Genomic DNA, 17,661 nt, shown 5'->3' on the forward strand with positions numbered 1-17,661 from the left:
TTGCGCCATAATTAATCACTTTAAAATGCAAATATTTTGCCAATACTTAGCCGACAGCTTGCCAAATGGTTCAATAAACTAAATGCCACAACCAGCAAACTTCAGATCCCTAAGCAGCTTTTCTCACCCCTTTTTAAGGCCCCTTACCCACGACTCGGGCAAAGTTTCAATCAATCAAATGCCATGATAGAAATCATCAGCAGCAGGCAGTGAGCAAAAAGGATAAAGGCAGCTGAGTAACTCCCAACAGAGCTCATGAGTGGCATGAAAACCACATGTGCCTTTACATTTTACGCCCCAGATGGCGGAAGGAGTAGCTCTTTTCCCGAATTGGTTGCCCCTGTCGAGGTCCTGTTACCACTCCTGCTCTTTGTCCTGCTTATTTTCCTGACTGCCTAACAAGCTGCGTCAACAAACTAAACCACTTTGAAATTAACACGTTACATTGACATTGACAGCCTTATGCGTGGCATGCCAAGTGTCGCAAAAACTAGGCACTGGAACAGACGCACGCTGAAGGAACGGGATCACACTCAAAATATTCTAGGGTGTAATTTAAATCATAATTTAGTCTAAAGAAAATATTTTTAGTAATCTTTTCCAAGTCATCTTTCTTTGCAATAAGTATATAAGTCAGAATATAAATTCGTTTGTTTATACGGCACATCCTTTAGAAGCAACAGCAAAAATAAATTTAATAAAATATACAACTCGGCTGTTGTGTTATTGCTTTCTGATTTTTAAAAACAGGACATAAAATAAAAGTAAACATTTATTTGAAATATAAGTAATTTTTGAAAAATATACCACATTTAATTATGGTATTTATTGTGCTAATTTATTTTGGTTGAAAACATGCAGTGATTTTTTATAAGTGCACAACCTGGAGCAGCTCCATGACGAGGCAGTGGCAAGCTGTCATTTACTGAAGTATCGCTGAATGCTGGGCTGGAAAAATCCTGGAAAGGGACTCTTGCAAAAGCGGAAGTCGTGCAAAAAAGGCAATTTCCGTTGTGTGGTGTGGGTAAGGGCAAATATATGGCAAAGTGGCGAAAAGCGGGGGCCGGGCAGCTGCCATCTAAATCGCGGTGGCATCGCGGGCGTAGGAATTACCAATTCAAATGTCAGGCTATGGCAAAACACTTCATGCGGAATTAAATTCAGTGTCAATTGGTTTGCCGCCTAACGAGAATTGTTCGCGAATGCGGCTTGAATTCGAATGTACGAAGCCGTTTGCCAGCTGCCTTAACCCATTAGTTACTCGGCAAGGTTAAGGCGTCGAGAGATTTGAGAACCCTTTAAGTCTGCCACCGAAACTCACAAAATTGTTTTCATTGGGTTTTTTCCCCGCCGAACCAAACAATTTTTCAACTTCCACCATTCTTTTCACTTAACTTTGTTTTTTTTTTCTTAATTTCGGTGCGTGCTTGAACTGACCCAACAGAATATATGTTTGGGTGGGCTAGGCCCCCACCTATGCGAAATCGGGGTAAAAGCAAAAATTAGTCAGAGGCTTGGGGTCCGGGGGCCAGTGAAAAGTGCAAGTACTGCAAAAGCAAACTGTGCGGAAATATTTAAGGACTGGAGAGTTTTTGGGTTCGGTTGTTCACGGGCCTTCAAAGCTGTTTGCGATAATTGGAGGAGCTCGAGGAAAACTGGGGAACGCAATTTACACGGAACACGTGTAGGTATTGCTTAGATTATTTCGAGTTGGGTTCCCGATAGGGAGCTGTCGTTGAGTTTCTATCGGGCTTACAATCTTTATTGTTGATATATGAAGCGATTTGACGCGACACTTTCAATTATCAGTTGTAAATGCGAATTGAATGTTTATAGTTAGCAGTCAAAATTATTGGTTATGAAACTGTTAGCAAACAGACCATAATCTTAAGTTTGTAACAAAAAAATTTGTTTTTAAATGATTTTATCCGAAATGTTAATCATAAGCAAGTATACAAAGTATAAAAAAAAAATAGAATTCGTTTTCCAAAAGTTAAAGTTAGATTTATCGAGCTTCTAAATAATTATAAATGTTAAACATATAGTAAACAAGAAAGAAAGCAAACTTCGGCAAGCCGAAGTTCATATACCCTTGCAGCTATCGCAAGAATTAAATATTTTTGAAAACATTAAAATTATGATTTACTTGCGTATATGTTTAAAAACATTGAAGCTATGACGATTTGCAGCTTAATTATTGGATTGTTCTTTTATATATTTTTATTATTTGTATGGGAGCTATATGATATAGTCGTCCGATTTTGATGAAATTTAAAACATAATTCTGAAATATTTAACCATTGCTATATGTCGAAGAACTAAAAAAAAAATTAAAAAACAGCAAAGTTATAATTTTTTTTCAATTATTTTTCCGATTGTTCCTATGGGAGCTATATGCTATAGTCGTCCGATTTTGATGAAATTTTAACCATAATTCTGAAATATTTAACCATTGCTGTATGTCGAAGAACTAAACAAAAAATTAAAAAACAGCAAAGTTACAATTTTTTTTCAATTATTTTTCCGATTGTTCCTATGGGAGCTATATGCTATAGTCGTCCGATTTTGATGAAATTTTAAACATAATTCTGAAATATTTAACCATTGCTTTATGTCGAAGAACAAAACAAAAAATTAAAAAACAGCAAAGTTATATTTTTTTTCAATTATTTTTCCGATTGTTCCTATGGGAGCTATATGCTATAGTCGTCCGATCCGGCTCGTTCCGACTTATATACTACCTGCAATAGAAAGACAACTTTTGGGAAAGTTTCATGCAGATAGCTTTAAAACTGAGAGACTAGTTTGCATATAAACGGACGGACAGACGGACAGACGGACGGACAGACGGACATGGCTAGATCGACTCTACTAGTGATGCTGATCAAGAATATATATACTTTATAGGGTCGGAAACGTCTCCTTCACTGCGTTGCAAACTTCTGACTGAAATTATAATACCCTCTGCAAGGGTATAAAAATACCCATGCTTAAATTTAACTTGCTTAATAAAAAAAAAAATTAGTAATGAGCTGTAATCTGTTGTTTATCATTGACTTACAAAATTTATTTTGATACTCTTTTGCATTCGACACCCGCCCTTCCTTTTCTAAAATAAGTAGGATAACTAATGGCAAACCTACAGACCAACCTTCCCAATATTTTATACAGTCATGCCAGCGGGTTGTTTCCTGCAACTTTTCATGGGGTTTTTATGCCTTGTGTCCCTATGGTAAAAGTGAATTATATTACACAAAATTTTTTCTTTTGGGGTTATTTGAGGATTTGATTGCCTTTTGATTTTTGTTGTAGTCGCTTCGCCATTTTTCCCGGCAGACACGGACACAACAATAGATTTGCCTCAGCAATTTGTTTATATGCAATAAATTTTTTTGCAAATCAACGATAATGCAATTTATTTGCCTACAACTTATTTTCCCTTGCCCTCTTTGCTCTCTCCCTTTTTCATTTGCATTTGGAATATTTTCCTTTTTGTCAATTCGATTTTTGTTGTCTTTTCTCCCATTTGATGTGAAAAAATGTTCACTTTATTGGAGGTCAATGTGTTTGCGTTTTTTGTGTGAAAATTTACGACTGAGTGTCCAATATTTTCGTAGTAATATTTTAAGAGTGTGACTTTTGGCCCATTTTATTTATTCTCATTTTCGTTGGTTGTATTTTAATTATGTCGTAAATTAGCCGGGTGTTAAAATGTTAAGAGGAGTGGATAACAGTTATGGCAACACGGTAAGAATCTGCATAGGAATGGAGAATACTCTAATTACAAAAAATAGTTTAAAAATTAATATAAAGACTCACAAGCTTTTAGCTTTATAAATAAGATTCGTGTTTAATTTGTGTTTTTTTTTTTGCTAGTATAGAAAATGTTATAATCGATATGCAAAATCGCCTTGATGAAGGCCAAAGACCTCTTAAATAGGGGGACTTTTAAGCCTAATCATTCCGTTTTATTGTGCTCGTTCATTCGGAATGCTGCATTGCTAGTGTTTATCGGTTTTCATTACGGATTCTTTGAATGGTTGCTCTCGCATTAATTTTCGCACACATTTTGCTGGCAATGAATGCGTTTTCAAATCATTTGTCTACCCGTTCCAGCTCCTGCAAAACGCAATCGCACTGGGGTCTTTTCTCCCCGAATGCATTCTCGCCCCCGACCGATCCCCCTGCAATGCGGCGAATAATTTTTATTAAAATGTCAACAGCCTGGCAATGAGCATTGGAATTGGTTCTGCCACACCCTCTTCTCTCCCCGGTTTTCTGTTGGCCTGCCAAGAGCTTAAAATGTTTGCCAGCACTTTGCCGGGGAAGAGATAGAAAGTTGCTAAAGGAGACCAAACATGTCAAGGCGCAGAAAGGCTGCAAATTGCAGCCGACTTTCGGGCGCTGGAACACGTTTCACATGGAGGCCGCAGGACCAAATAAGGCTAATGCAAAAACGTGCAGCAATTACAACCACAATCTATGGAAATTGTCGGCCCAGTGAATGGAATCATAACCGAGCCGAATTGCAGAACTTAAAGTCAACTTTGCCACAAGAAAGAAATCTTTTCAAGCGGCAAAGGAAAACAAAAAAGTTTGAAGAAAGAATGGCTAGCACAAGCCGATTTGGAAAATACACTTATTTATATTTAAAAAAAAAAAATATATATCTTATTTAACTACATAATTTTCAATTTAATATATTTGAAATAAGTTGCAATAAAATAAATAATTGTTGTCACTTTTATTCTGAGGATGCACTCTTGTATATCCCTATTTGCAACATCTTTGTAGTTTACTGATTTGAAATTCTGCTTCAACATTGGGGTAAAAAATGCCCACTTGAAGGGTATAAAAAGTGCAACGATTTTATTTACAGTTTGGGAATTTGTCGGGCAGGCAAGCAGAAACGAGCTGAAACAAAAAATATTTTTAGATGTGGAAAACGGTTTCGAGTCCGGCTCGACGGCTTCAATTTGTACGCTCATGAGTTGCAGCTTAGTCGGCTGAAAAAAAGGGACAACGGAATCGTAAAAGGGAACGGAGAAAGAGCTTAGAGGAACCAAACCAAAAAATGGGAAGCCAACTACTGCCCAAGAGTCCATAAAGCTTGCCCCTTTTTCCCCGCATTTAAGCCACTTCTGCCCTCTAGTACGCACTTCAATTAACTGTTTTACCAGCGCCAGTTTGTCCACAGGCGGCGAAAAAAATAAAAACTTTAAAATGTCCGCCCAGTCGGGAATAAAAGTTTATTGAATATCGTAAATGTTTACGATATACAAGAAGTCGCTTCTTATGGCCAGATTCAAGTTCAGCGAAGTCAAATTAAAGTTGTTATTGCTGCCCAGCCACTCTGTTTTGTCTCCTGGGAACTTCTGGCTCTGCGGTTGCTCCTTTGGCTGTCTCAAAGCGATAAAATTTGAGATTTATATGACAATTAAATGGCTCAATTAGACTCCGCCATGGCATTTGTGGTATTGAATTATGTGCGAGTGTGTGGTGAAAAGGGGTTAAGGGTCACCATTGAAGTGCCAGAAGTGTGAATTTTAATTAAATATGAAGGTGCTGCCTTGTGACAAAAGAAAAATCACGAATTACTTTTAAATTTATAAATAGAATGGCGGATAAATCATAGTCAAAGGTTTTAGGTTTTAAGTAATTTTGTTGTTTAAAAGATTTACTAAATTCCTTGTGAAAATATATATATATATTTATAACAAACTTCAATTGGAGAACTAAAGAAACTTTAATAAAACGAATACGAACATCCTGAAATAATATGACTCTTTAGCTATGTATTCAAAGGGTACCCATTAAATTTAAGGAAACATTTCAAAGGGATTATTAAAACCATAACTCGGGCTTATGGCATTTCTTAATCCTCTTTACTTAACCCATATCACCTTTAACGATTTCCTTTTTCCTGCTTATTGCATGTGCACATAAATATGATTATTTGCTTCATATTGAAGTTTCATTACGATGACACGAGTCAGTCAAAAACTCATTTCGTAAAAAAGCAATCAAACAAAATACTTAAATAGCCATCAAAAATACTCTTATGAAGCATACAGCTGGGCGTAAATGACGCCCAACCGCCCAACTTTTCTTTTCTTTTCTTTCCTTTTCTCTTTATTTTTTTCCCAACGCCATTTACAAAAGCCATCAAACTACAACTGGCCGCACCTCATGTTGCCGTCTCTTTCGTTCGTTTTGTACCTTTCTCTTTCTGCCGGCGCCCACCACATCTGGCGCTCCTTTTCGACCCATCTTCCAGCCCGTTGGGCTCAAGTTTTATTTGTCGCAAAAATATTTCATTGTTGCAAGTTCATAAATAAGCATATAAATTTAATTTAAGGTAAGGCAGCAGGGATCTAGGCAGGCTGTCAACTTTAACGTAGTCCTTGCAGTGCACACGCAAATATATACGGCGGTTTATATATACGGCCACACGTTCAGGGCTTATTAATGTCGCCTTCACGTAAAGGAGATTGTATTTAATAACCAAGCCGAGGGTAATAAAAAAAGTGGCAAACTTGGTCAAGTTGGGTACGGCGAACAAAAAAATTAATTCCGGCATGCACTAGACGCGTAGTTAAACTAGTTTTAATAGCAACAACAAAGTTTCAAGGAGCCGCCGAAAAGTAAACTTTAAGTACTTCCAGTTTCAGTTAGTGAAGCGCTTTTGAAGCGTAAAATATGGTTACAACGAAATGCAAAGGAGCAACTTGATCCAAAAACCTATAGTCCTCCCAAAGAAACACCTACAATAAAATCAAATATTTACTGTATTCATCTAATTGAAGCCAAAAACCCGAAAATTGGCCTGTGTCCTTTGCTTAGATAAGAATGTAGTCGAAAGAAAAACAACAACCCGGATGAGCTTCACATCTGGCTAAATGTCCTTTGGGAACTCAGTTGGAGATTAAAGGAATCGAATTGGGAAGAAGAAATGGAAATGTGGGAGCAACAAATTACAGGATATCAAGTTCACAATTGAATGGAAAGAAAACTGAAATAATACGAGAATTTCTTTTTACTTGACAATAACAGAAAATATCAAAATCGATTCGTATTTCTTCGTGTATTTCATAAAAAACTTCCAACTCTCAATCTGTTTACTTAAAGTGAAACTTGACAAAGTTATTTGTCTTCAAGTTTTATTATATTGTCTTAAGTTTTTGATTTACAATTCATTCATTTTCTTCAAAGTCATAAGGCCTGCCCGATAAAGCCTTAGTTAAGTCTGGCAACGAGTCACTTGGTCAATTTATGGCTCTGCAACACCGCCCACACCAAGTTTATCTTATGCTGTCAACAAATAGCCAAACGAAAAGAATTTCAATAAAACCGGGCCAAAAAGTTTCCCCTGTCAAGTCCAGTCAACTGATAAGCTGACAATTATATTAATAAGTGAGTGACTAACAATGAGGCTAGGCCAAGGATCACACACAAACTAAAATCAAATGTGATAACCCTAACTAAAGAGAATGGGATTCCCAACTAATTGGTCTAATGGTGCCTTCGAAAGTTTATTACATTTGAATACACATTTTTTTCCGTTCAGGTTTCTTTCAGCTGAAAGAAAGTTTTATAACATTTTTGCTGAATTGCTCTTTTCCGGGCCACATTTTTCAAGCGACAAACTTTTGGCAAAACTTGAAAGATTATAAGTTTGCCCAAAAGGATTATAAGCTTGAAAATTTTCAATCAAACTACATTGCAAGATTAATTGAAAGATACCTTAAGCCCGTAAGAAAAGCATTTAAAGTCAAATTGTGCTTGCTCGTTTAAGAAATAACGTATTTTTGCTTAATCCTTGATTTTCATTCCCAGGGCTAATCAAGCCAAAAAGCCCGGAGCTCATTGCCAAAAAATGACAATGGGCGAGCAAAAAAACAAAGCTATTAATTAATATGGAAGCTGCAAAAAAATGTATATATATACCACAAGGAAATGCAAATAAAAACAAACCAAATCAAAACAAACCACGGGGGCTTAAACAACAAATTAGCAACAGTCGTTAGTTGGTCGCTCTCTTTCTCCGTGTGTCTGTCGGTCTCTATCGCACAACAAAGTGTCCCAAGGTTTTGCTGCAAAGTTCCTTTTGTTCTTGGCAAACACAAATACACATATCCATAATGGTTGGGCCACAGCGATACGATGGAGACCCAATAAAATTTCTAGGTTTTACACTGGAAAATTGATTGATTTTAAAATGATTCAACAATTATTTTTTGATAAGAACACATTTTAGTAACATACTAACATTGCTTTATATAGCGGATAAATGCTTAAACCTAATAGATCTAACGCTATTTATTCACTCAATCGAATTAAAATATAAGCAAAAACGTAAAAATTGGTAAACTTTAAGCTGCATGATACCACAAATACTCATGCTAAATTTCTTTATGTGCACAAGGGCCTCCAAAAATAGTTGCCTGCAATTTAAATATTGATTTTAAGCCCGCTTTTGGGAGAATTCCAGTATTGCTTTGTGCAAATGTTTACAACTCAAACCGAATAAAGAAAAAACCGAAATGGAGACTGCGTAGTGGGATAGGTCATCAAATAGAAATGTGCCTTTGTCTTTCGGTCATTGGCAAACATGTTCAAGATTCCCTTGTTTGCTTGCACCCAAACCATTTCCATCTCCATTTCCGGCATTTCGAGCATAATTTGCGTGTTCAATTAGAAATTTGAACGCAAATAAGTAGCTACGAGATACGCTTGTGCTTTGTTCATCTGCTTAAACGGAATCAGTCAAAAACAGTAATGTTGGTTGGGGGAAGACCCATTGAAGTCAATGGTTTCCTGCATTTCTGGGATATGGTGAAACACAAACTAGGGCTGTTGATTCTAATTTATGATTCGAGCAATTGATTAGATAATCCCACCGCAAACACTCCAGACTGTTCTTCATAATCAGGCTCGTTTCGGCGATAACTGTGGTATCGATGATTGCTCAAGACATGTGATTTATATGGTACTAGTTTTCGCTCTTTTTTCTGCAATTCATTTGCTTCCCCAGAAACTTTGTGCATTTCTTTGACTAAATTGCTTTAAATGTCAAACTTGGCCAAATAATTCAAAAAGCTGAACAAGAGAAGGGAGTGTAGTTGAGGAATGAGTTAATTAAGTTTCTAACTTTTGCTGAGCAGGGGAAAATTAGCTGCAGCTTTGACAGACAAGTGGGGCATAATGAGTTTAATTTGGATGAAGTTGGGATCTAATAAAGAAAAGGGGTGAAATGGCGGACAATTATATTGTCCAAGCTAATTTTTGCAAATAGTAGAATATATAATAAAAATTGTAGAGTTGTAAAAAAACTAAGCATCTATTTGCAAATAATAAAAATGAGTGATATTTGTTTATGAGAAAACTTTATAATGAAAAGTGTAAAGATTTAAAAAGAGGGTTCATATTAGCAGTAAGGAATTAAAGTAAATTTCTTTTCTTTGGAATTATTGCATTTCTAATATATTTTAAATTAAATAAGATTATATTCGCTTGAGAATTGTTACAATCAAATATTAAAAGCTTGTACTACCGTTGACAAAGTCTCTCAAACTTTTCATCTAAACTGAAACGAAAACCATAAATAAGTGTTTCTTATCGCCAGTTATAAACTTATGGCCTACACACTTCAAGGCTTAGGATTCCTCTAATACACCGATTAGATAATGCAATTGCCGCCATTTGTCCATAAACTTGACAATCCGATTAGACTAATGGGCACAAAAGCAGCGTGAATTTCATTAGACTGAAGTTGGGAGCTCCACTAAAACTTAAAAAAAATTAATTAGTCAAAGGCATCCCTATCATCACCTTTGGAATTTCTCGAGAGAACTTGTTTTTCTTGTCTGGCGGAGTGAAAGAGAAAAAACCCGCCGTAATTGTAAGGGTAATCAAATAAATTAGTCGAGTACGTGCAAGTGCGTTATTTTCAGCACATTAAGTGATGATTTTAGTTTTGTTGTACGGATGGACTGAGTGAATGAATGGATGAATGGGAAAATGAGGGGGCGGTACTGGTGGCTCAACAGCCGGATGGAGCACTCTCCAAAAAAAAAAATAGACTGATTGAATCAACTCGACGCGATGTAATAGCCATTGACGCTCTGCCCGGCATTAAGACAATCATTTTAATTGGAGTGCCACTTGCGTACATGCAACCAAATCCCGACGAGAATAGGGTTTTCCCTCTCTCGCTCTTTCCGTGCCCCATTGTCTGTCTCTCTCCATCTGTCCGCCAGTCAATTGTCGGATGTGCCACTAAGCGCTTGATAAAAAGTTTTGGCTCCCGCTTCCTCGGATATTGTTTTTAGTTTTTGGTATTTACTTTGGGTTTTAAGCTCCCGCATTTTGTCCAGAGAATTTATTTTATTTAATCTGCCGGAGAAGGAACTTGGCTGTTACGCAACACTGACCATCTGGATCTGGTTTTGTGGCCAAGTCGAAGGCAATTTACAAAATATCATGACGGGTAATTATTGTAATGCAAAATTTGTAATAATTTTAAATAATCAAACAAAGATAAATCATCGACGAACAGTTTTCAAGTTCATACTTTAAACCATTGGAAAAGCTCATGTTACTTTACAAAGCAATTATAACAAAGGTAAACAGTGAGCTAAATAAAATGTGTGATCATTGACATTTAGATAAACGTAAATAAATCATTTTTTTTATTGAGCCTTTACTTTAGCAAAAACCATATTTATATTTTTCAAAAGCTAAATAAAATTGGTATTTCGTTACATCATAGTAAGTTGGTATAACAATGCAATGCAATGGTGCAATTAATATATTTAGAATTAGTTTTGTTCGTTTTTTTGCCACGCAATGTAATTCACCGAAAAAACTATCAGAGCTCATTAAACAAAATTTAATAAATTAGAATTTCAATATATTTCACTGTGTCAACAAACGAAAACGCCTGAAAGTCAAAACAAAAACTAATCTTGCTTGCATTTTATAATTGCTATTATCAGTACATTTTCTAGTTTATATTTAATTAACAACCTAATCTAGCTAATCAAGCTAATATAAATCAAAATTAATTGAATGCCTATGCAAATATGTGCAACAATTCGGAAATGGCGATCTATAAAATTCCCACCAAACTGTAAATAAACTAAACCGCAGTCCACAAGCCGCAAATGGAAAAGCAGTGGAACAGTTGCAGTGGCAATAAATATAATTATGTGCTTTAATGAGATTTGGGTTTTCTCCACATTTAAGTGAAACGGAAAAAAAAGCTGGAGAGGATTGCTGGCCAGCCGATAGTTTGACCGGAGTAAATCTATATCAGCTACCCGCTTTAATCAAGCTTAAGGCACAAAGGTCTCTTTGCCATTTTAATTTTAATATCAAAAGGTGTGTGTGCGTGAAAGGCCATTGAGCAGGAGTGTTGGAGTGTGTTCACCCACACCCACTCCCTTACACATAGCGCCTAAAACATTTCCCACCCCACGCTACCCCACCACACTTGTTTGCACATTTCTCATTTGACGCACTCGCTCGGCTTTCAATGTTAATTATACTTGTTGGGCACATCCCACGCCCCTTTACTGCCCCGCCGCCCACTCCCAATGCCACTCATTATGCAGCTCATATGGGATCCATGGAGCATATAAACCATATAAAAGTGAGCATGTTTTCAGCAGATTTTCCTTCATCCCGGCCCTCATGTAAAGCCATTTGCTGGCATTTGTGTAGGCCATTTTGTTATTTTTTTGCTGCTTTCTCATTTATTCTTTCTCTTTTCGCCTTTTTCCTTTCGGCTGTTTGTGTGTTTTTTCTGTGTTTGCTTGTCCAACCTTTTCAGCGTTTTATTATAAATATGAAAATTAATCACTCAGCAAAAGCGGGGATCCGGATCCGAAGGGTTGGCACACCGAAAATTTGTTGGCCATTTGAAATGGTCCTTTAATTAGCTCATTTCAAGCGGAATGCGAGGCTTGATTACCGCTTCCGAAAGGATCAAATAAATATATCGAGGGGTCTGTGAGTGCTATATAATTGAGTTGTTTAATGTTGCGCATTTAATACGCTCATTATTCATGCTGAATTTATTAGAGAATTAGTTCTAAAATAAATATAATGTCAGCGCTGAAAATGAGATGTTGTGGCAATATGTAGTCAAGTTTGGACTCTTGAACTTCCTTCAATAAGTGTTTTGATTGCAATTGTTCAACATAGTTAAACTTGCGCCACAAGTTGTCTTAACATATATTTTTGGAGAACAAATAAACAATTACAAACAAAAATTGGCAACATTAAAGTTGAGCATACAAAATTAATCAGAGCATTTTGGACTTAAAATCCTAAATCTTAAAATCCCTATCCCTAAAAAGTATTGTTTTAAATTTTTGGTAATTTTTTTTTCAATTTAAGTTTTTGTTGTTTTCAACACTAAAGTCAAGATTGATTAGCTTTAACTTCTTTGTGATTTATTATATTGTATAATTAATTATACATAATAATGTTTAAATTATAGGGTAAACTTGATGCTCCTGTTCGACCTCGTCTCCCTTTTTTCTTTTATGTGGTTTTGTGTGAAGAAACAAAACCAAAGGTCCTTTTCGGTCCTTCCCTTATTGTCAATGTGGCACTGTGTCTGCGACTTTTTATTTGACTTTTAATGGGACGCGCTTGGCGTGTTTTTATTTCACGCGCACAGCACGCGATGCATACGCAAAATATCGACTCCTCAAATTAGGCTGTGAAAATTGTGTGAAGTTAATGAAATCTATGCCATGCAGACATTTGAACCTCGAAAAACCAATGCAGCACTTTTGTGAAATCATCCAGGGACCGGCCAAAAATAAAGAAACGGGGGCAATATTTCAAACCCGAACCGAAACCGAAACCGAAACCGAAACAAACTCAATTGGGCATGGACGGTGTGTCCAAGTTTTCGGTTTTATTTTCATTTTCATTTGCCAAACGGGGCCACTTGAATGCGCAATGAAGCTCCCTGCCGGAGTCAAAAAAAACAACACGTTTCAAAGGACAGAGCAGCGTGGCCCATTCGGCAAAACTTTTTACATTTTTGCATAAATTCAACGCGCTATCCGTTTATTTTGGTTGCACAATTTAAGCGATTTCCGTGAATATCGCTGGAGATTTGTTGCCGCAGAGTCTGCAGGCGAAAGCTGCTCAAAATTCATAAAACGAAGGACTGCAAAATGGGTGGCAAATGGAAATGGCCGGAAAGCGAGGAGTGCAACAGCCGCACTCGAGCTTATTGTTGACATTTAGCGCCGGCAGCTCGCCATTCCGCCCACGGAAATCTCCTTTCCAACCGCAATCCTAGTGTTAATTAAGCTTACAGACCTGCCGGACCGGCAGCATAAAGTTGTTAAGTTTTTGTCAAGCCCTGCTGTTGTTTTAGCTGCTGGCGGCTTAATTATTTTCATAATTTTTTTCACATTTCTACATTTTCTCTCTGTGTTCAGGCTTATTAAGTGACTTTCTGACGAAAATTGTTGGCTTTTCTGGTTTTCTCATTAAATTATATCAATTATTTTTCATTCTTTTTTTTTACATTTTTCCCGTTATTATTGTGTAACGTGTCATATGTAGTGGCAGGTCATTGAAAATTTTAATGGTCGGACAATCACTAATTTGCATATGAAATTCAATTGCAACACGTTATTCTTTTTTTTCATAATTGTTTCCAATGAAGAAATTTGCTTTCGCACTTTATTCCGCTTATTTTAATTTCTTACAGGACGCAGAACTTTTGTTTTTGTGAATGGAAATCTTGAACTTGAAAATTCAGTTTTAATAGTGGTGTATTTTTGAATAGTATATATTGTAATAAAAGCCTATTAAAATAAAACAACATTAATACCCTGAAACTTAATAACCTTAATTTAAATATAAATAAAAAGCAAAAAGTTAGGTGATTTTGTAATGGGTAGAGCTTATATTTTGTTTTTAATACTTAGCTTTGAATCGTTTTTATTTATCTGATAACTTTATTAAATGTTAAGAAATTATCTTTCGAAAAGTAAAAATAATTAAGGTTCATTCGAGTTAAGCACGCTTCATAAATTGTTTAATTGCAAAAATACAAGTTCATTAAATAATTTTCGCGTTCACTTAATGACATCATAATAACGAAAATATAATAATTGCTGGAAAATTAAATATTAAGTCAACTAAAAGTAGTTATTCATTCAAAAAATAATAATAAAGCTAAACCAAACAGATTTAATTTCGCGTATAACAACAAATCTTCCTTTTTTGATTTTGTTTTGATAAGCTTTGAAGAGAGCTTATACATATGCACGCCTTAAATACGTATGAGTATTTGCTTGCACTTGCTCGCTTCTCTTTTTTTAAGTTTCATGAGTTTCCAGATTTAATAGTTTTATTTGTTTGAATATATGTTGTTCTCATGGGATATTTTCATGACAAGCACGTTTAATTTATATAAAAAATTCTAATAAAATCTCAAACAATTGGCTTGCAGAGACCAATTTTGAGCAAAGCTAAGCTTTTATAAAGTCGTATAAACTTAACAATTTGTTTTCAGTTTTTGGAACATTACTCATACGCCAAGTAGTATGCATATATAATAGAAATCTAAATATAGTCAAAGTTTATATGTGTAGAGAACGGGGAGCAATTTAAACGGCCTAGATTCTTGGACAGCTGGCCGAATACACAGTCGGACCCCCGTATGCACATAAATATGCTGAAAGCATTCACAAATTCTCAGCCGAGTGTAGAGAAATCTATTTTTCAATTATGTGAACATTGCGGGACCTCCCTCCACTTAGTGTTCTTACCTCTTAAAATTCCCCCAAGTCCAATCAACACCACATTATCAACTGCCTTATCTGTGCACTTAATTTACCCTCAACCTGCTTTATTTGCATTAAATCGCTTGCTAGGGTCCTCTGACCTTTTTTATTTAAATAATAAAGTTCCATTTTCTCACGAACTTCTTGGGAATATCTTAGGCTTAGCTTGCTGATTGCTTCAATTTCTGTTAAAATATTTGCTCTTGCTTTCTTGTTTACTTGTCTGGTCGATTTTGACACTCTTGTGTAAATAAGCAACAACTTTGACCAAGGTTAGTGACGAATTAACACGAGTAATTGTTTAGAAAATTGTGGGAGACATAAGTGGTTTGCTTATTAAACTCGAGGTTACAATTGCGGATTTATATGCAGAAAATAAAATATTTGTTATTATTTTGTGGGACTTTTAAAAGAATGGGCATTTAAAATTTATTTATTTATTGTTGCCTTTAAATATGCATTTATTTTCTCACTTTTTCCCTTTTTTTTACTATTTTTAATTGTTTCCGTTGCTGTCAATATCTTTATTTCCCATTGTTAGGGCTGAAATTTCCGTTATGATGCGCTGGCATTTGTCATTATTTTATGGTAATTTATATAACTCATAAGTCACTGTTTTTATTTTAATTTTTTCCGATTACTCAGCCTCTTAATTCAATTATATCCACTCTTTAATTCCTTCCACATCACACACTCCTTTTCACTTCTCGTGGCTTTTCTTCAACTCCGCTGAGCACTAACAGAGCAACCAAAGCACCCAAAGTTTTTCCAATTAGTTTAATGCATCATTTTGTCATTTCGGCAACCAGCCAAGGATGCTCCACATATTATATTCATAAATGCACAACGAATATATTATATTTTTTTTTAGACAAGTGCAAGCCAAGATTCTAACCACTTCATAACACTGCGGACAAAATGTCTTCACATGCATTTGTTATTTTTTCGGTCTTGTTCCTTTTTTTTATAAACAAGAAATGTTGCAACAAAAATGCCGAAGAAATATTTTGCTGCCAAAGTTTATTTTACTTTCGGTCTTGTTTCTTTTTATGTTTTCATTTTTCTTCATTCTATTTTGTGGCGTAGACAAAACGGCGGCGAGCACGTTTCCGGCTGCGAACGGCACCGGAATTATAACAAGTTGTAAATGAAAGGCAAAATTTGATTACGGCCGATGTCAGAAGTCAAATTGAGAATTGCAGAACTAGTTAATTTGAATGAAAACCGAATTGGCGAAGGCGGAGCATAACCAAATTCTAATGGGGAGATAGATAGTTATAAATATACACAGAAAAAATGTTTTTAAATTTTTCAAGATCATATTAATTTTGTTTTTAAATTTTACAAAAAAAAAAGCAGAAATTTGTAACATTTAAGTTGGATTCAAATTTGACCAGCGCGAAGAGAAACGCTTTTATTCTTGACAAATTTATATAATTATCTTTTGTAAAATGTGTTAGTTTTTGATCGATTGCTGCCAATGATTTCTTATTTTATTATTAAGTTTAAACAATTTTTTTATAGTGTAAGGATTGGATATATTTTTCGAAAAGGCAGTACAAAAATTTGTTTTCGTAATTAAATTCCATTGTAATGTATCTTTATCTTTATCTGCTCCCCAACCAAACTGACTTTGGGCACGCGAACGTCACTTACGTATACTCCCGCTCTGGAAATGCGACGTAAACTGGATTTTTAGCGCGACGCAGACTTTCTGGGACCCGGATCCGCAACCGATACCGTACGAACCGTACGTGGCGACTCACAAGCGGCAACTGAGGGCAACTGAAGGCTACAGCAGCTGGAGAACCGACGCCAAGCGAGAAGCGCTCGGAGTGAGTTCAAAACAGCAGTTGGGTGAGTGCAAATGGCTGCTTGCCGGCGAAAGAGCGGAGCAAAACAAAGACACCGTCGAGTGGTTTCGGCTGTTTGCGAGAGGAGAGAGCGGAGTCAACAGGTTGCTCAGCTGGTCATTTAACCTCGTTATTCTCGTTATTCCTCTGTGGGTCACACGGGGCGAATGTGCAATATGGCTCACTCGGTGCGTATGTAGTATGTAGTGTCGCTCAAGTTTGCCGACAAATCGCCGACAAATTGTTTAGGAGTGTGGATGCTGGGTCTGCACACCACTAGGATTACCAGCTGGGCTTCTCCTTAGCCCTGGATGCGGCTTTTAACAGTACGTATACGTAATGTTGCCTCCGCTTTGCGGCCGGAAAATTTTGTGATAGAATATGCGTGCTCTTCTGTTTGTTTTTTGAGTGCAAAGTTTGCCCATTACTTTGTGTTTTTATGGACAATTTTGAGGTTCGTCGGTTCAAGGAAGTAAAGAGTGGAGAGTTTGTTATTCTGAGCTCCTAGCAATGATTCCTTCCAAATTAAATATTAATATGATTTTTCTGTTAAACGAAATATGGAAAATGCTTATGCAAAGATGTTGGCAGATGCTTTGCTTCAAGGCACACGTGTTTTATTTTTTACGCTTTTCTCAGTTTCTTTAATTTTTATTTTTAATTTTTTTTATAATACGGCTAGATTTTTTACTAATTTATTTTCAGTTTAATTTTAAGAAAAGGAAGATTTATTCTTATGTTGGCTGTGACTTTGTTAACAAGATTTATTAAACTATTTAAAAGAATGCATTTATCTTTTAAAGAAAAAACAAACGATATTTTTTAGTCAGCGTGAAGTGTTTCAAAATATGTATTTTAAGTCTTGTCTCCGTCAATAGTTTCAATATATACCCAAACATATGTCCATGTAATATTAATATGGTAAAAGTAAATAGAACCTCAGTACCTGAAACACTGTATAAAATGATTAAAACCAATAAATAATG

At 35.9% G+C, this 17,661-nt stretch overlaps 1 protein-coding gene across 3 annotated transcripts in view; it reads right to left on the reverse strand.

Annotated features, from left to right (window-relative positions):
- The window catches only part of LOC108143173 (venom dipeptidyl peptidase 4), an 86,350-nt gene that overhangs the window by 28,654 nt on the left and 40,035 nt on the right, over nt 1–17,661 (reverse strand). Inside the window, exon 1 of one of the 3 annotated variants that reach the window (XM_017267418.2) lies at nt 16,479–16,606. The exons of 1 other annotated variant lie outside the window; for it this stretch is intronic. The gene's annotated coding sequence lies outside the window, so the exon portion shown is untranslated. Of the gene's footprint in view, nt 1–16,478; nt 16,607–17,661 lie in introns of those variants that run through there. One more of the 3 variants, XM_017267420.2, reaches the window with a different exon arrangement.

This window comes from Drosophila elegans, unplaced genomic scaffold (assembly GCF_018152505.1).
Source record: "Drosophila elegans isolate 14027-0461.03 unplaced genomic scaffold, ASM1815250v1 contig_208, whole genome shotgun sequence".
NCBI lineage: Eukaryota > Metazoa > Arthropoda > Insecta > Diptera > Drosophilidae > Drosophila > Drosophila elegans.